This window comes from Hirundo rustica, chromosome 5 (genome assembly GCF_015227805.2).
Source record: "Hirundo rustica isolate bHirRus1 chromosome 5, bHirRus1.pri.v3, whole genome shotgun sequence".
In the NCBI taxonomy this organism is placed as follows: domain Eukaryota; kingdom Metazoa; phylum Chordata; class Aves; order Passeriformes; family Hirundinidae; genus Hirundo; species Hirundo rustica.
In genome coordinates this window covers 44618766-44639379 of record NC_053454.1, presented here as the reverse complement: position 1 = coordinate 44639379, position 20614 = coordinate 44618766, and the positions used below count along the sequence as shown (strand labels likewise).

The window sequence follows — 20614 nt, the reverse complement described above, 5'->3', positions numbered from 1 at the left end:
TGACACACATTGTCAAAATGAAATATCTTCACAAGATAACTCTGAGTTTTGGGATTCGTTCTGGCCTCTGAGGTATTCTCTAAAACTCCCACAGGAATATCCATGTATCTTTAAAGTAAAGAAATTCAAACACGAACAATAATTTTTCCTTATTTTTCATAATTTAGAAAAATCTTCAATATTTTCCATAGGCTACATTTCTACTTCCTTTTTTTACAATGCTTTCTGAGTTTACTTTCTTCTCTTTTTTGCAGTAAAAGTAATTTAAGATCAAAGCATGCCCAGAAATTTTCTGCAATGTGTCCTTTTGTGTGTGGGTATGCATAAACAATAAGCTGTGTTACTCAGGTTTTCACAGCAGAAAATCCAGACAACTTTTCACTGTGCAGAAATTAGCATTCTGATGTGATCAACAGCAAGCAAGCCCGTTGCTGAGGAGTGATGACTGATCCCTTCCCTGTTTGCACATTTCTAAACCACAGGAAAACCCTTTGAAGTTACTTTGTAGGGTAGATGGATTATTTATTTTGTGTTATTTCTGTTTATATTACAAACAAGATGTACACAGATGCATACCTCTGTTGGTTTCCTGCTAAGTACTTACGTACAACTTCAGAGACTCCTAAGCCAGTGCATTCACATTTTATACAGAACTGGAACTCATTCACTAAGTATTTCTAAGCCCTGATCATATAAACTACATGAATAAGTATGTCTTTAAACTTCAAAGATAGAAAACCCAATAAGATCTGATTTTTCCAGTTAAAATTCCTAGGGTTGTGTTAGATTTGTCCCCCACAGAGCCTGACAAAACAAGGTCAGAATAAAACTTCAACCTTGAGAAAGGAACAAAACTTCAGAACTAATACTGATGATATCAGCAGTCTGTCTTTGGGAGAGACATGTGATAAGTTAAACCTGATCTCATATTCCATACAACTTCTGAACCAGCTTTTAAGTTTGGGTTGACAATGGAAATATAAAACAAACAAACATACCCAGAAAGAAAACCAAACCCCACAAAGTTATATAACCTTATGTGTCTTAAAGAAATATGTGCCATTTTTTCCTTTATAAAATCTTTTGCTTGGTCAGCATAATCTTTCTTATATGAGTTTCATTTGGAAGCTCTAAGTCATAATCTGATTTTATGAGGTACACGTAAATTATATAGTATATCCCATCAGAAAAAAAAAAAAAAAAAACCAACCCAAAAAGGATTTTGGCAGCCTACTTACAGGGAAAAGTCAGTGAAAGGGTGATGCAGATGAAAATCTCATGGACAGCTACATTAAGGATGCTAAATTCTTTGTAACTCACAGCAGTGGTGAGTTCACGAGGATGCTGATGTGCCTCTAGCCAGCTCTAACTATTTAGTTGTAACAGCTCAGTTCTAGACATTTTAATTTTGGGTATAGGGAGATCTGCATAAGTAGAGCATAATTCTGACAAGCTTCTAAAATTGTAGGATGTCATAAAAACAGGGGAAATGAATGTGTAAACAAAGAAAGCTATGGAGAAGAGAAAATGAAGGGTTGTTTCTCTCAGTACGTTGTATATAATGCTAAAGGAGGCAAGGCATTGTCAAAATCAATATGACAAAAACTGAAGACTTTTCATAAAATCTACTCAATCCTTATAATAGTCCATAAAGTATCTTAAATATATATTTTTGTCCAGAATTTTGAAGGATTGTTTTCAATAGATCCTGCCTTTTGAAGGGCTTATTGACTAGCTTATCTCCTGTGTTTCTTTACAGATGTTGGACTTTTGATTCATAAAATACAGTAACAGCATACTGACATTTGAAACTTCACAGTAATTAGTAAAGAAAAAAGTAAAAATAGATGAAAAAATATCAGGTGGATGCTACAAAAAATGTTTTATTTGAAATGTCCTGGATAAGAAATTAGAAATACTTCAGAGAACAGTCTAAGCACTTAAACTGCTTCCACAGGAGGGAAAGTGGAGCAAGATGCACAGATGTCTTCGCAGTGGTGGCCAGTGAAGGACCCAAGGGAATAGGCTGAAGTTGTGTCAGGGGAGGTTTAGGTCAGGTGTTAGGAAAAGGATCTTTGAGAGTGGTTGGGCTCTGGAACAGGCACCCCAGAGAGCAGGTCACTGCACAAAGGCTGACAGAGCTCAAGAAGCATTTGGACAATGGTGTCAGATACATGGTGTGACTCTTGGGGCTGTCCAGGGCTAAGAGTTGGACTTGATGATTCCTCTGGTATCCTTTAACTCAGGATATTCTGTGATTCTGTAAGGCACACTGTGCAATGACATTGGAAATTACTTGTAGTATTCCTTCTGTAACACCTCTTTTTTTTTTTTTGAAAAATATATTCTGGGAAGACATGGTTTTCAATCAAGAATTGATGCTGAATTATGTTTAATGATTGTTCATTGGCTCATTCTGCTGTTTTTCTGACTCTTGAGTTGTCTAAATAGTTCTTACCCTGCTGAATCTGCAGAAATTTTTTCACTTATCCCCGTACTGAATGTTTTTTTTTCAGAACAGAGCAGAAGTTGTTCCAAATTCTTTCCCACAGTTCAGTCTGGTAGAAAAAGAAAAAAAAAAAAAAAAAGACTAATGAAACCTTTTGTCCTAGGGTATCTTTATGATGCTTTTATCCCAAATCGTCTGTTCTGTTTGTGCTGTATATTGAGTCCTGTGCCTTTAAGACTGGTTCTAAGAGCAAGGAGAAGCGCGGAGTTTGTTTTGAGAAAACTGCCCGACTCCTCCACATTCTTCTGCGGACGGGGTGTTCGGCGGAGGCTTGGAGAGACTGCAGGACAGAGATCTTGTTTTGCTTTTAGTTAGTTTCAGCTAGCTAGGGCAGAGAAATTCCCTGGACTGTTTTTTTCCCCTTTTTCTTGGAACTGTTTAAACCTGCTCTGGACTGAAAACCCAGGGGAGCACTGGGGGCTGCCCCTGCGGCCCACCGGGGCCTGGACCTCGGCATTTTCCAGCAGCGCCGGAGGGACTGGGACTGAGGAGACGCTGAGAGAGAGCTGAGCTCCACCCACGGCAAGGACTTTCTCAATTTGCCATCTCGCTTCAGAAGGAGAGGTTTTATTGTTTCATATTATTCATTCTTTATACTTGCATGTACTTCATTTGTTTAGTAAAATAGTTTTTTCCACTTTTCTCCAAAGAGGTTTTTTTACTGGACCGGTTGGAGGGAGGGGCCACTTGGGTTTGCTTCCTAGAGGGATCCTATACAGGGGTTTTCTCCCAAATTTGTCCCCAAACCAAGACATACTTCTAACTGGCGCCCACTGCGGGCCCGAGAGAGTGGAAAAAACTTGTATTGATTATTATTAACTGCATTTTTTGTTTGTCCTTTGGGTGGGGATTAAACAGTCAGTGACCATGTTGCTTCTTGAATTCCTAATGTCTCTTAGAATGGAGTCTTTTCTGCATTTCTGTTCCCTAGGCTTTTTTGAGGTCTTAATACTTTTCTGGTCCCTAGGTTTGTTTTCTTACCCAGAAATAGCTGCAATATTGTCCCTAACAATGTACAGCTTTTACACTAGGGATGCACAAATTAGAACAGTTATTTTGCTGGGTTTGGTGATTATGGTTTACAGGAAGCTTATAAAGATACTGGAGTTTGTTCTGGGTATGTTCAGTTTATGTTTTTTTCGTCCTACCCTGCGTCCTAGTTCCAGCAGCATGCTTTGGGGATTTATCAACAATTGCACCCAGTTTGTTAGAGGAGGAGTAGGGGATGAGGCTCTTCAGCCTCTTCTTTCCTTCTTCTCTTTTGAGTCAGTTACATCACTTTTAGAGAAAGTTCAGCGTCTCCTGAATGTTAAAGACCCCACCTTCCTGGTATTTCACCTGGTGACTTTCCTCTATATGGATTATAGCTTTTCTAGAATGAGTCACACACTGCTAAACACTGTAGGGCAGCAGATAGAGGCAAGGGAGCAGGGAGATAAATCAGTCACTCAGGCTGCAGCCAACCCCACAGCTATTCAGGCTGCAGCTAAACCAGACAGTGAGGCTAAGACACCGGCAGTTGCTGCAGTAAAGAAGGGAAAGAAGCACACGGACAAAACTGATCGACCAGTAGACGATGATTCAGGTGAAGGATCCTCAATGCCTCCTGACACCCAGTCAGGAGTCAAACCAACTGACACACAATTAGAAGCTGAAGCAACTGATGATACACAGTCAGAAGCTGAACCAACTGATAGAAAATCGGAAGCCCAACCAACTGGCACAAGATCGGGAGTCCAACCAACTAGCACACGATCAGGAGCCTGACCAAATTCTACAAGATCAGGAAATACTATTGAGTCCTTTTCCCGGAAGGACCTTCGTGGCCTAAGAAAGGATTATACTCGATGACCTGGTGAATCTATAATTAGTTGGTTAGTCCGTCTTTGGGATGCTGCAGGCGAGGCTACTGTGCTGGATGGCACTGAAGCAAGACATTTAGGATCCCTGTCACATGACCCAGTTATTGACCAAGAAATGATGAGGGAGGCTAGTCCTTGCAGTCTCTGGGAACGGGTCCTGGGAAGTGTGGCACAAAGATATCTCTGTGCCGACGATCTCTATATGCAGCAAACCCAGTGGAAAACCACTGAACAAGGGATCCAGCACTTGAGGGAAATGGCAGTGGCGGAGATTGTCTTCTCAGATGACATAAACACTAGGAACCCCGACTTGGTACCATGTACACCTGTGATGTGGCGAAAACTTGTACGACTTGGGCCACAAGAATACTCCTCTGCTTTAGCAATAATGAAGCGGGATGAGACAGAGGAGACCGTGCTTGATATGGCGAAGAAGCTACGAACATATGCAGATGCCGTGCATGGTCCAATACATGCAAAAATTGCAGCTCTGGAAACACAGGTGCGGGGATTAGCAGACAAGATGGAGGAGAATCACAAAGAACTCAAGGAGGACATTCTCCAGATCTCTGCAGTACAAGTTAGGGGCTCTGGCACCACACGCAAACGTTCCCTAGATAGAGAGGGAAAAGGCATCCCACGGGCTAAGCTGTGGTCCTTCCTGCATGATTGTGGAGAAAACATGAAAAGATGGGATGGAGAATCTACTGATGCTATGACACAACTGCTGCATGAATTGTTGGATGGCAAGACTGTGAGAGGAAATTCTAGCAAGAAGGAAGCAGCTCCGGTTACCCAGGGAAATAAGGATAATCAGGCTTAGAGGGGCCCTGCCTCTAGCCAGGTAGAGGCTAGGGAAAACCGTGTTTTTTGGACTGTGTGGATTCGTTGGCCTGGCACATCAGAACCACAAAAATATGAGGCCTTAGTTGACACTGGTGCACAGTGCACATTACTCCCATCAAGACATGTGGAGGAAGAATCTGTTTCCATTGCTGGGGTGACAGGGGGTTCACAAGATTTTACTTTGGTGGAGGCTGATGTGAGCCTGACTGGAAATGAGTGGAAGAGACACCCTATTGTGACTGGCCCAGAAGCTCCATGCATTTTGGGCATAGACTTCCTCCAAAATGAGTATTTCAAAGACCCAAAGGGATTTAGGTGGGCATTCGGAATAGCAGCTGTGGAGACAGGGAGTGTTAAGCAGTTGAATACCTTGCCTGGACTATCAGAGAACCCATCTGCTGTAGGTCTTCTGAAGGTGGAAGAGCAACAAGTGCCAATTGCCACTTCAATAGTGCATCGCCGACAGTACAGAACAACTCGAGATGCTGTGATTCCCATCTACAAGATGAACCGTGAGCTGGAGACTCAAGGGATGGTCAGCAAAACCCACTCACCCTTCAACAGCCCCATCTGGCCTGTGCGCAAGTCTGACGGAGAATGGAGATTGACTGTGGACTACCGTGCCTTGAACGAAGTGACTCCACCATTGAGCGCTGCTGTGCCGGACATGCTGGAACTCCAGTACGAGCTGGAGTCCAAGGCAGCAAAATGGTACGCCACAATTGACATTGCTAATGCATTTTTCTCCATTCCTCTGGCTGCAGAATGCAGGCCTCAGTTTGCTTTCACCTGGAGGGGTGTGCAGTACACCTGGAACCGACTGCCCCAGGGGTGGAAACACAGCCCCACCATCTGCCATGGACTGATCCAGGCTGCACTGGAAAAGGGTGAGGCTCCGGAGCACCTACAGTATATTGATGATATCATTGTGTGGGGAAACACAGCAACGGAAGTGTTTGAGAAAGGAGAGAAGATCATCCACATTCTCCTGAAGGCTGGTTTAGCTATCAAGAAGAGCAAAGTTAAGGGACCTGCTCGAGAGATCCAGTTTCTGGGAGTAAAGTGGCACGATGGAAGGCATCAAATTCCCACTGAAGTCATCAACAAGATCACAGCAATGTGTCCACCAACCAACAAAAAGGAGACACAAGCTTTCCTAGGTGCCATAGGTTTCTGGAGGATGCACATTCCTGAGTACAGCCAGATTGTGAGCCTTCTCTACCTGGTCACCTGCAAGAAGAACGATTTCCACTGGGGCCCTGAACAGCAACAAGCCTTTGCCCAGATCAAGCAGGAGATCGCTCATGCAGTAGCCCTTGGCCCAGTGAGGACGGGACCAGATGTGAAGAACGTGCTCTACTCAGCAGCTGGGAACAATGGCCTGTCCTGGAGCCTTTGGCAGAAGGTGCTTGGGGAGACTCAGGGCTGACCACTGGGATTTTGGAGTCGAAGTTACAGAGGGTCTGAAGCCAACTACACTCCAACAGAGAAGGAAATCTTGGCCGCCTATGAAGGAGTTCAAGCCGCCTCAGAAGTAGTAGGCACTGAAACACAACTCCTGCTGGCACCTCAACTACCAGTGCTGGGATGGATGTTCAAAGCAGAAGTTCCCTCTACCATCATGCCACCAATGCCACATGGAACAAATGGATTGCCCTCATTACACAGTGTGCCCACATTGGAAACCCAAATCGCCCTGGGATTTTGGAAATAATTACAAACTGGCCAGAAGGTGAAAACTTTGGTCTCATGGATGAAGAGGAGCAGGAACAAGTGACACGTGCTGAAGAAGCTCCACCATACAACCAACTGCCAGCAGAAGAAACACGCTATGCTCTTTTCACTGACGATTCCTGCCGCGTCGTAGGGATGAACCGGAAGTGGAAAGCAGCTGTATGGAGCCCCACACGACAGGTTGCACAAGCCACTGAAGGAGAAGGTGGGTCAAGCCAACTCGCTGAGCTCAAAGCTGTTCAACTGGCCCTGGACATTGCTGAAAGAGAGAAGTGGACAAAGCTCTACCTCTACACTGATTCGTGGATGGTAGCCAATGCTCTGTGGGGATGGCTGGAGAAGTGGAAAAAGGCCAATTGGCAGCGTAGGGGAAAACCAATCTGGGCTGCAGATGAGTGGAAGGACATTGCCACTCGGGTAGAGAAGCTACCTGTCAAAGTCCACCATGTAGATGCCCATGTCCCCAAGAGTCGGGCTAATGAGGAGCACCAAAACAACGAGCAGGTAGATCAAGCTGCAAAGATAGAGGTGTCAAAGATAGACTTAGATTGGCAACACAAGGGAGAGTTGTTTCTAGCTCGATAGGCCCATGATGCCTCAGGCCATCAGGGCAGAGATGCCACCTATAAGTAGGCCCGAGACCGAAGAGTAGATCTAACCATGGACAGTATTTCTCAGGTTATCCACGACTGTGAGACGTGTGCTGCCATCAAGCAGGCCAAGCAGGTGAAGCCCCTATGGTATGGCGGGCGATGGTCCAAATATAAGTATGGGGAAGCCTGGCAGATTGACTACATCACCCTTCCTCAAACCCGCCAGGGCCAGTGCTACGTGCTCACAATGGTAGAGACCACCACAGGATGGCTGGAGACCTACCCTGTGCCCCACGCTACGGCCCGTAACACCATTCTAGGCCTTGAAAAACAAGTTCTTTGGAGGCATGGTACCCCTGAGAGAATTGAGTCAGACAATGGAACTCATTTCAAGAACAGCCTCATCAACAACTGGGCTAGGGAACATGGCATTGAGTGGGTGTACCATATCCCCTATCATGCACCAGCTTCAGGGAAAATAGAAAGATATAATGGACTGCTGAAAACCACCTGAAAGCACTGGGTGGGGGATCATTCAAAAATTGGGAGCAGCATCTAGCAAAGGCCATCTGGTTAGTTAACACCCGAGGTTCCACCAACAGAGCAGGCCCTGCCCAATCTGAGCCCCTACATACAGTAGATGGAGGGAAAGTCCCAGTAGTACATGTAAGAGGTTTGTTAGGGAAGACAGTTTGGATCAATTCTGCTTCAAGTACAGAGGATCCCATCTGTGGGATTGTCTTTGCTCAGGGACCAGGCTGCACATGGTGGGTAATGCAGAAAGATGGAACCACACGATGTGTACCGCAGAGAGATCTGATTGTTGGGTGAGAACCATGTGTAATTATCACTGTGTGCTGAATGGTACTGCCACTGTATGTAGCTGTATATTGCATATTGTTTTTATATAGATGTATGTGTGTGTAGAGCTAGAGTATATATTAGTTTTAGTAAATTGACGATATGGGGATAAGGGGTGGAATGTCCTAGGGTAACTTTATGATGCCTGCATCCCCAGTCGTCTGTTCTGTTTGTGCTGTATATTAAGTCCTGTGCCTTTAAGACTGGTTCTAAGAGCAAGGAGAAGCGCGGAGTTTGTTTTGAGAAAACTGCCTGACTCCTCCACAATCTTCTGCGGACGGGGTGTTTGGTGGAGGTTTGGAGAGACTGCAGGACAGAGATTTATTTTTTTGCTTTTAGTTAGTTTCAGCTAGCTAGGGCAGAGAAATTCCCTGGACTGTTTTTTTTCCCTTTTTCTTGGAACTGTTTAAACCTGCTCTGGACTGAAAACCCAGGGGAGCACTGGGGGCTGCACCTGCGGCCCACCGGGGCCTGGACCTCGGCATTTTCCAGCAGCGCCGGAGGGACTGGGACTGAGGAGACACTGAGAGAGAGCCGAGCTCCACCCACGGCAAGGACTTTCTCAATTTGCCATCTCACTTCAGAAGGAGAAGTTTTATTGTTTCATATTATTCATTCTTTATACTTGCATGTACTTCATTTGTTTAGTAAAATAGTTTTTTCCACTTTTCTCCAAAGAGGTTTTTTTACTGGACCGGTTGGAGGGAGGGGCCACTTGGGTTTTCTTCCCAGAGGGATCCTATACAGGGGTTTTCTCCCAAATTTGTCCCCAGACCAAGACACCTTTGAATCTCTCTAAAAAAATTAAGAAGTCTTAGATCTCCATCTTAGATCTCCATATATGACACTGAGATACTGCTCTAAAAATCCATAATTCTTAAAGAATGTTGAAAAATTGGGGCAAATGAAGGAAAAAAGCTATTGACATGTTCCTAAGATTAGAAAGTGTCTTGCTGTGAGGAACTGAGCTCAGTCCGTTTACTTTATCCGAAATAAAATTGGGATGTCACTTGATTGCAACATCTGAGTGTACATAGTGGCTAACAAAAAGCACTTAAATTCAGCAGAGAAAGACATAATTAGAGTCTGGTAGCTGAGCCACAGTTACTTGCATCAGAAATTTTGGACCACTTTTTAACAATGATGATAATTAAATGATGGAAAGAATTACTATAGGGTTGCTAAATTTACCATCTTTAAAGTCCTCAGGATGGCAGGAAGGAGCGATAATATAGGATGTTTTGCGCTTCTTCCAGCTGAAATCCTGCCGGTTTGGGGGAGGAGGAGGATGCTACTCTCTCCTTCATACTTTTTGTAGTAAATGTGCCAAAGCCAAATTGGATTGTTTTCTCAATTTTTTCCCTTAATTAAACACCAATTACTGCAGTTGAACAGTGGGATACATGATTGAGATCTAATGACCTGTGATATGGAGCATGACAAGCTAATTCAGTGAGCTTTTGTCTTTTGATATGCAAATCTGCAGATTTCATGCAGAGTTTTGTAATCTGGAGCAGCAATGTAACTCTACTGACTGTGGGCTTGTTTTTCCCCTAATTTTGTGAGAATTGCCTTTCTTAAACAATATTGAAGTTCATCTTGTTCATAACCTGCCTGTTTCTGGGTTAGGGCTTAAATTTTTTCCCGCATGTTTCATTTGTGAGTGGGAAGGTTGTCATAATTTTTGGTGCATAATAAGATCTTAATATAGCTTTCTGTAGTTGTTATTGAATCATAAAATAATTTGTGTTGGAAGAGACCTTTTAAATGTCATCAGGTTGAACTCTCCTTTGATGAGCAGGGACATCACCAACTAGACTCTTAGAGACCCTAACCTTCAATATTTCCAGGGATGGAACATCTACCACCTCTTGACACAACTTGTTCTAGTGTGCTCCCACCCTCATTTAAAACAAATAAACAAACTTCTTTCTTATAAATAATCAAAATTAAACCTACTTGAGTTTAATACCATTAGCCTATGTCCTATTGCAACAGGCCATGGTAAAATGATTTTCACCATCTTTCTTGGAGAGCCCCTTTAGGTGCTGAAAGTCTGTTATAAAGTCATCCAGGAGCCTTTTGTTCTCCAGACTCAACAAGCCTGATTCCGTCTGCCTGTCTTCTTTGGAATGGTGTACATCTTCATGGCTTCCTCTCAACTCATGCCAGTCTTCCTGTGCTGGGCCCCCAGAGCTGGATGCAGCCCTGCAGGTGGGGTCTCAGCAGAGCAGAGGGGCAGAATCCCTTCCCTCCCCTGCTGCCCACACTGCACTGGATGCAGCCCAGGACACATTTGGCTTTCTTGGCTAGGAGTGCACATGGCCGGTTCATGTCCAGCCTCTCATCCATCAACTCCCCCAAGTCCTTCCGGGTGGGGCTGCGCTTGATCAATTCATCCCCCAGCCTAGGTTGATATCGGGAGTTACCTGGTTGCAGTTCCCTAACATTTTATATAGCTTCTAGAAAATAAACCTATTATTACGGTACAAGTTTTCATTCATTTAAAATATAAAATTGCCATGGCAGCCCAAGTACCAGACTTTCAGAAGACATGAAATTAGCACTCACTTGTTCCATGCACAGGCCTTAATGAATTGAGATAGGAAAAATAAAGATGAGTAAACATCACACAAAAGGAGTTTTATGTATCTAAGGTCTCCCATATCCAAGTGTCCTATGCTGTTGATTAGCTATATGATATACAAGTCAGTGTTCTCTTTCAAAACAAAATCAATCAAATATGACCATTCCTAACTTGTAAAGATCAAATTAGTGTGGTATTCCAAACAGGAATGCATGTTTTCATAACTGTCATTAACAGAGTTGTCGCAATGTCCGAATGGCGCTGACCAACGCAGCCACAGGCTAGCTCAGTGTGTCTCACTGCGGCAGCGTGGTGAGGTCGGAGCGGCAGGCAGAGCGAGCCGCCTCCTCCCTGTGGGAACTTGGATCCCACCGCCAGCGACGGGCACGAAGATGATGCAAGCAACCGCGGCAGCTGAATGAAAGGCGGACTCTCCTGAGCAGGATGTAACGTAGGTTTATTGAGGCAGAGGGAGCGTGGGGCTCTGCACGCTGCACCTGCTGCCCAGGAGAGACCCCGAGAGCAGGCGTGCAGCAGTCTTTAAGGGGGGGTGGAAACGGGGATGGCGACAACCGGTCAGCCAGTCACAGGAATTGGGGGATTAACCAGGGGTGTGAACCATAGAACTGGGGACCAACCACAAAATGATGGGAGGGGGTTTCCAGGGCCCCAGCCTATCACTCGACGCCCTTCCTAGAGTTTTCCAGAAGCCAGGGAAGGGTCCTGGAGTGATAGAGAGGATGACCACGAGGAGAGAGGGGGGGATTGACAGCGACAGGTGCAGGGAAGGAATAACTGACAGAAAACGTCTGGTTAAACAACCTAACTCATAAGGGGAAAACCAATACAGAACACAGGGGTATACAGTGGGCTAAACCATTACAAAAATAACTCAAAAATCTTACAAAAATAACTTAATAACTTAATAAAACAACTCTCACACCACCACACAGAGTAATTAGAATTATCATAGCTCTGCACTTGCTACCTGCTTTCTTGCTACCTATGGTTTGGTAGCTCACTATGGAAAATAAATGCACATTCCCTCATGCCCAGTACGATGAATAAAAATACAATGTATATTAAAAATCAGGATAAATTAAAAAAAAAAAAATCCATAATGACAGAAAAAGGCTCACTTTAGAGATTTTGAATAGCATATTTTGAAATTATACTGTTCAAGTTTTTTTTCAGTGAGGCACATATAGTTTATGGCATGTCATTAGACACAGATCTGATTTTTTTTTGTTAATATAAGACATTATGTAAGTATGCTTGAAATAAGAAGGCAAAATAAACAAAGTCAAATCAATTAAATAAATCTTTACCCGTTGATATAAAATGCTTTGATGATCTATTGAAATGTAAAAAGATTTTTAAGTTTTTCTATTAATTTACCTCAAATACAAAGGGATAGGAGTAATATAAATTTATATGAAATCTAGGTGTTATCACATATTTGACACTAAAAATAAACCAAAGACCATTAAAATAGTCAGAAAACAGCAATGGCAATTTGGTTCTGTCAAGGAAATGCCACCTTGCATAGTTTTGTGAAGCAGATTCTCATTTATTTCCCACAGCCCTTTGGGGCATAAAATATGATAATGGTCCATTTTGATGCGTGCTTAATGGCTTTTGCATGTATTTCTCCAGTATGAATTCATGGTGGTTTCTATTAAAGGTTCTATGTCAATAAACCTTGGTAAATGAGCTTCTCATCAGGAAGGCAGTTATGCAAATGATAAACCCTTACTGAGGTTCTGGAGCATACCAAAACTGGAAAAAAAGGAAGGCTACTGAATGAAAATAAAAAGATGGATAGGAACACTTATTACTGGGAGATGTACTGTTGGCATCACGAGAAGCTTTTTTTAAGTTTAGTCAGGGGATTGACAATTAAACAGCAACTGTAATTTAGTAAAAGTACCTTTAAAAAAAAAAATTCTTCTTCAGTTCTCCAAATAATTATCTCATGCTTGATAGTTGATTTGTTTCTCATATCATTCATTGAATTGTATATCTGGGAAAATGTCCCTGGAGTACCTTGTGCTACAAATAAACATAATTAGATAGACCTGGCAAAGGGCAATTTATGATCTCTCAACATAATGATACACTGGGGTTTAATTTTTCCTTTTTTGTTTGAGATATAAAATATACCCACTATTAAGAACTTTCTTTTTGAAGATCTGTCACATAAAATACACTCAGTTATAAAGCATATATGCACTACACGGTTTTGTTTTGTTTTGTTTTCTAGATGCTTGCTAGATTTGATATATGTCTTTAGCTGAGTGAATTGAAAAAAGTAATATTCTTTATTACGGTACAAAATTTCATGAATTTAGGTGTCAATAATGAGTAGGAGATAGGTGTGTATCAGCTTCCAGATACCATGGTCACATTTTTGAAAATAAATAGTAACAATAGTAACAATTGCCTTTTCTGTTCTTGTTACTGTAAATTTTCAATGTTTGTTGACATAGGTCTGCTCTTTTTTTCTTTGCTTCTGTGCAAGGGTGAGCCATCAACCGGTATTAGGCTTGGAAGATATAAAGTTCTTTTTCTACAGATGCTGAATATATCATATCATCAGATATAACTTTTTTTACTATCATCAGGTATGATTTTTCAGTATGTGTGAACCATGATGACATACTCAATAACCTGTTCAGCTTTTAAGAATAATTCTTAAAGTGACTTAGTATTAGATTTAATCTCAAAGCATACCACAGAACAAAAGATGTGAAGAAAACAAGAAATGGATAATGGAGGTTATAGCCACCTACGGGGAACATTTTTATAAAGTCTATGAAACAGTGTTTTTGGACATTAGTCAGCATTAAAATTTCATCACACACAGTTGATTTCTACAGAATCTGAATTCATAAAACAAAATCCTAATTTCTTTGAATTCAGTTTAAAAATTCTCATTAACTATCCTTAAAATATTCCCATTACTAAGGTCAGGATGTAGGAGCCAAAACGGAAATGAGTTACTGCTGAGAACTGTGATTATTAGCAAGAGCAACATTTGAAATTATCCTTCTCTTCAATGTGAGGATATTTTTCCATTTATGTGAGTTTGTTAGTCTGCTTTGTGTGTTTAGAATCTAAGCTCTTGAGGACAGAAATTAGTTTAGGAATATTTTGTACAGTCTCTTAACAAAAGGGCTTGTGATTTCAATTTGAGCATCTGGGTGCCATCAGAATGCAATGGATTCATAATAACTGCATGCAAAACAGCTAGGAGGAAAATTGCATACAGAAAGGCAATTATCTGGAATATGATAATACAGGCTGCCACCTACGCTGGCTTTTCTTCCTAATGGCTGTTGAAAAAGACTGAGCACCTTTGTTAAGCATTTCAAAGATGGAACAGTGACAGGTGCTATACAGAATTCAAGAGCCATTGTTTAAACTTAAGCAATATTGACTAAAACTCTGATTTCACCCTAGGAAGCCAGTTAATTATAGCTGAGGCTTTATTCAAAAGCTGACATGACATAGCTGAATTACAGAGGAAACAGAGTTAGTCATTGACATCAATGATATAAAGTACCCTGGTGCTTCTTACCTCATATGAGGGAATAGTTACAAATTGCTGGTATGGTTGATGATGCACAGTGGTTAATGACATATACAGTGCATTTACTATGGAATAAAAAAGAAGATTTAGATCTAATTTATATGCATTTGACAGTCTCAAGGCTTTCACAGATGACGGCGCTGTCCTGAATGGAAATAGGAAATTAAATGAAAATTGAAGGCTTACATCCTTTTCTGCAAGGTGGGCCTGAAGTAATAAATGCAGGGGGGATTGTTTGTTGCATTTTGATAAATTTTAAAGTTGTTCTTCCTGTTTTTTATGTGTTTGAAATTAATATTTTTTTTCTACACTATAAAGAGCTAAAAACTAAATGTAAAGGGAAATACATTGTGTTCGGATTGCTTGAAAGATTGGGAGTAAAAAGAATTCTGGTTCTCCTACAGGGTATTTTATCTAACCTCCTGTCCCTTCAAGTCAAGAGTATTTTGATGCTATTGTTTCAGAAAGTACAAATTAGGTCTAAAATCTTGTAACAGGAAGTCTTATATGTAAAGTTAAAGGACACAAAAAGGATAAAGAATGGATATGTAAAGAAACATATTACAATGGAGGAGAATAAATGGTTACCTTCAAAATTGGTAAACTAGCTAAGCCTCATAAAATAATTAAGAACAAAAAGTTCTCAATTCTCAATAGAGAACAGATTGCCAAACTCCAAGTATCCTATGACCTACATTCCCAGAACACTATTACTAATTCATCATCAAAACCATTGGTTGATTAAAAAAGCAACCCCCCTGTAGTTTTATCTAACCACTTTTTAGACACACAGGCTTACTTTCTTGGACTTTGAGCCCGCTTCTCCTGTTTAGAGGAATGAACACTAATACTGAGTTAAATGACTTCCTGGGACAAGACTGGGTATTCCCCTGTTCTTCATGATCAAGTAAATTCAAGAATTAACAAGAAACCCACACCTAGTAATTGGGATATTCACCTGGGGAAGCAGACTAGAATTTTCCTGTTCCTATCCTGGTGAACTTTTAATATATTAATTTAATACTTGGTCTACTGGGTAATTGGACCAATGTGTTTATATGAGAGTCTCCAGAGGGGTTTCTGTCCTCAGAGAGAAAGGGCTGTTTGTTAAACACACATACAGGAATCAAGACCTCCTATAGGACTTTCTAATGTTTATTTTAGCAAGACATCATCATAAGGTCTTGGATACGGTCCTGGTCAGCTTTTGGAGCTAGATATGTAAAGCAGATGTTGGCTCAGATAGTTCCATTGTACCAAGCACATCTATCGCCAGTCAGTTCCCAGACTATTATCTCAATGAGAGTCAGGCAAGTCCAAGTTGAACCTTTGGTCCTTGGGCTATAAAAATGGTTGGCAGAGCCCCATAGCATATGACTCTGCTCAGAAACTCCTACTGAGAAAAAGGTGGGGAGACAAGCAGACAGTTTGCTTACAGGCTTCTTTCCTTGACTTCCCACAGCACCCTGCAGACCCCCTGCGCTGTTTGCATAACTACAGGTCTGAACGGGTGCCAAAACTTCTGGTGCACTTTGCAAATTGGCAACAAGATAAGCTCTGCTGCCATCCAGACAAATTATGCCCTGGCCCAGCATGTGCTTCATCAAATGGCATGGTAGTCACTGCTCGGGCTGTTTTTCATTATCTCATCCTCAGTGGGAGATCAATAGAAGCAATGTTAGCAAACAGTGAGCCTAGAAGATGTCAAAAATCGTAATAATTTTTATTTTTTAATTTTGTAGACCCTTAGGTACAGCATAAAATCTTGGCTACAAAATAGATATCCTGATTCCCTGATTAATTTTATTTAGAATTATATCCCCAGCTAGTGTGTGGCCAGACTGTGTTACTAATTAATTACTTTGAACATTATCTCACATTCAACAGGCACATAAAGCAGTATTTATGAATGGGGGCAGGAAATCTCTAGTGAAACAGAATCAAAAAATGTCTCAGTATTTTGGAGGTTTTAGAGTCTGTTAAATTTATTAATATTAATGAAAATACTACTATATGGACCAGTACATCAGAGCTGAGATAATAAAATATATCTGAGGTTTGAGAAATATTCAATCTAATTGATATAGAGGAAGAATCCAAGCAAATTTTATTAAAGCAGGCAAGAGCAACCCTAACTAAGGTAAAATGGTGAAAATTGGAGCCAAATGTAATAAAATCCAGACAGTATTTATTCCCTATCATATGTAAAGTCTTATTGTGAATATTCCTGCAAGTATAACATTTAAGTGATGCATTAAAATCAGAAGAAATGTTCTCTTGACAGGAAAACCACAGGTAGTAAATTTATCAGTGATACAAAAATATAACTAGCCTACAACAGCAGCAGTCATAACCTCCTTCTATCGTCCTTGCATTGTTTACATGCATCTTTTAAAGATAGATTTTCTGAAATATTGTCTTAGTTTAATACCATTTATGGTTTTAAGACAACTTTTGCTACTGGTACTGTTCAAAGTTTTGCCTCATTTTACTGTTACTATAGTGTTTCACTATTTGTTTTTGCAGTTTTCAGTCTTTGATCTCTTACACTTATTTTGTTGGTGGGTCAGGAAAGAATGCTGTGAATTGATATACAGCAGATGTTCCTAGGAAATGATGCAGTTGTTCAGCTACCTTCAACTATCTCAGCAATACTTCCTCCCGCCCAGTATATAGTGGTCTCTTCTTGGGTGTCATAATAGGAGTACATATATATATGTTGGTCTGTATTTGTGTGGCAAAAGCCTTGTGTTATCACTAGGAACATAAGAGATTCTTTTCAGAAAACAAAAAAATTGAAAATTTGGTCTCATCAAAAGTATGCCTTTCTATATGCCTACTCACTTTAGACCAGGGACCTATACATGTATAAAAAAAATGCCCTTTTTGACTTGTCTCCAAGTGCAAATACATTGCATTAAGAAAAATAATTCTCCAATCGCGGTTTGAGCTTTGAGAATGTATCCTTTGAGAGTAATAAAAAACCCTTAATCTTTTGGGACTCAACAAGTTAACATAAGAAAAAAGAAAGTAAAATTATTGTATACAGCACATTCATTAATTAATTAGGCAATTTGTGCATCAAGGAAGTAATAACTGGTTGAAAAGTTTTCAATCATCTTACTCATCTGCCAAAGCCTTACAAAAGTAAGTATTTTAAGAGTTTGGGGAGCCTGTCCTTACCAAACATTTGTCTTTCCATCTTTAATTAGATTTTTTAGGAACTACTTTTCTTAATGAAGAAAATTCTCATTTTATATTCTCAAAGATGATAAAATGGAGAAGATAAAAAAGGTTTCATTTCTTTTATAAAAAGTTTGAAGCAACTCACTTGATAGTTTAGAAAGATAAATACACACTGTGTATCTGATTAAAGCTAGAAATATGTCTATTTTCTGAACATAACAATGTGAAAGTAACTCTAACCATCTTTTAGCTGATTAAGGAAATTAACCAAATATAAAAATAAATTTTATGCAGTAAAACTGGATTACCACTGTCAACACTGAATATAAATCTACTAGAAAAGAATTTTCATTAATATTCATGTGTTTTTCATCTAAAATTTAAACACAAATTTATCACAAACCACACTTGTATTATGATTTTTTTATTCCAAAGGACATATTCTAGGAGAATGTACAATTTAAAGTTCTTCAAACATTTAAGATACTTACTTCTGCATACATATTGAAGTTTTGTCTGTTATCTTTTATTTACTGATCAGATTGATTGGAAAAGTATGTAAGTAAATTCGTTAGGTTGAATGGAGAAAACAGCAATTTATGCATATTCTAGATATACATTTTAACCTGATTGGCTTTAAAAAATTCAGTTAAGCTTAGTCTCCTGTATCTTGGAAAATGTATACAGGTCAAACTCTATTTTCTATGCTTTTTAAATGTATTTGTCATAAGTTGTAGGTAACATTTATAGTCATGTAAAGAAAATAGTTAAAAAAGAATGCTATACTTTTTTCAGGCAAAAAAAAAAAAATCAATATACCTGAATATAATATACCTGTTAGTATATAGAGAAAATTGCTTCTTAGTGTATGCAAAATAATTACATTTTGGAAAGATCATGATGTTTAAAAGTTCTGTGGAAGAATGTACTGGCACATTTAAGTTTATTTAGAAGTGAGGAATGATCATCCTGTGGAAAATACTAAATTTTACTGTATTCTTCTTTTCCTGTTTTAAGAGCTTAACGAGTAACACCAGATTTGACAAGTATTTTGCTTCCATATTTTTTCCCATTTTTTTTAAATAGAGAAAGAACCTGAAGTTCAAGATGAGTACTTAAGAAAAAAAATAGCAGTCTGTAAAAGGAGTGCAAAGAGGTTCTTTAAAAGGATATGTTTCCAGAGTATAGCTATTGAGAGTATATCAAAGACATGCTGCATTTTTCACATAAATTTATAGGATATATTTTACAGAGTTATCATTTCCCACTGCTAATTTCTCAACAAAACTTTTTCTTTGCAGTAAGAATCTTAATGCTGAGTATTTCTTATATTTGGAGTGCTGTGTAAGTAACACTTTTTCTAGACTCACTTCTAATCCCGTAAATTCAGTATTACTCATCATTCTGATGCTCATGTGAAAAGGATCAGAACCTCATGTGCATTCTGGACATTTAAGGTATCCATAAGCTGACTTTAAGTGATAGAAATGTGCATTAAAAATTTTTGAAACTGGATTTTAAAGCTAGGAATTACATTTTTCTAGTGTACTTCAGTATTCATGGGTATTCTGGTAACATGATGATGAACAACTCTATTTTCAGTGGAATCAGAATTGAACCACTGATTTTTAAAGTGTATAAGTTTCTTTTATTTTTGAACAGTAATACAAAAAAGTTTAATAAAAATTACAAATTTTAATAATACAAAAGTTTGATTTTTTTATTTGTGTTCTTTAGTAAGCATGAATCTGTATTTTTGCTGTGAAGACCTATTAAAAATATGCATTCATGGATGATAAAATGGAACATTAATTTCACTTGACTGCATTATGCAGGTTATAGGAGAATCCTGGTTTATACAGATAGTGGCCAAGGAAAAATACGTGTTAGGAAGAATTTCAATTCTTGATTTTACAGTTTTGGTGGTTTTAAAATCCTTAGCATGAGGTTTATTACTGTGATCTGTGCCAGGAAACCATAAAGGTTTTTGTTTTTTTTAAAGCTCTGGAGGGAAATAGTGAATGGGTTTTGATTGGAATTCCAAGCTCAAGGTAAGCATTTATCCTTATTGTACTTTTTCTCCTAAGAACAGCTTAGGAGAAGTTGCAAACACCTCTGTCATCCCTACAGCTTTAATATAGCTGTTTGTTTCAGGTATAATATGTAACGAATTGTATGGTTTCCATAAATTAATCCTTGCAGTAAGTTTTTGGATAATGTGTCTATTAAAGAACTGGAAATGATAATGACAATTATTAATTAATTTACACTTAGAGTTACCTTCTTCTTATTTAGGATCTTGATGATTGAACTTTAGCATTTTTTGAAATACTAAGCAAATTTTTTTCAAAAATAGGTTGTCTGAGGACTTTAAAGGATCTATTTACAATGGACACAATTTTTAGGAAGGAGATTGATTTCCTCTCTCTGAATCAAAGATGAGAAGAAACTTGGCTGGCATTTCATTTGTGTTAGAGGGAACCTCTAACATGAGAATAAAGTAAGAAGGAATTCACAGAAGGCTTCACTTTACTTTAGGAAAGTCTACTTTTGAATTTCCTGTTGCATTGATAAACATCTCTGTCACACAATAAAAATTTTTTTCACTTAAAGAGCAGCCAGGAAATCATTGTAGTGGAGATAACTCCATCTTCAAGTCAAGACAGCCATAGAAGGCAATTTAACAGTGAAAATCAGTGATTCTTTTTCTTCTGATAGAAATTATAGATCTAGAAGGTGTTGATAAAACTAACCATAGATTTGAGTAGCAAATTGCTTGAAGCACCAGAAATATGGATGCATCTGTCTCCTTTTTTGCTATTTTCATTGTTTTTCTAATGTGAT

At 39.5% G+C, this 20614-nt stretch overlaps 1 protein-coding gene across 1 annotated transcript in view; it reads left to right on the top strand.

Annotated features, from left to right (window-relative positions):
* Nucleotides 1-2824: 2824 nt before the first annotated feature.
* Nucleotides 2825-20614, top strand: part of FSTL5 (follistatin like 5) — a 423037-nt gene continuing 405247 nt past the window's right edge. The window contains exon 1 of the mRNA XM_058420632.1: nt 2825-3073. The gene's annotated coding sequence lies outside the window, so the exon portion shown is untranslated. The remainder of the gene's footprint in view (nt 3074-20614) is intronic.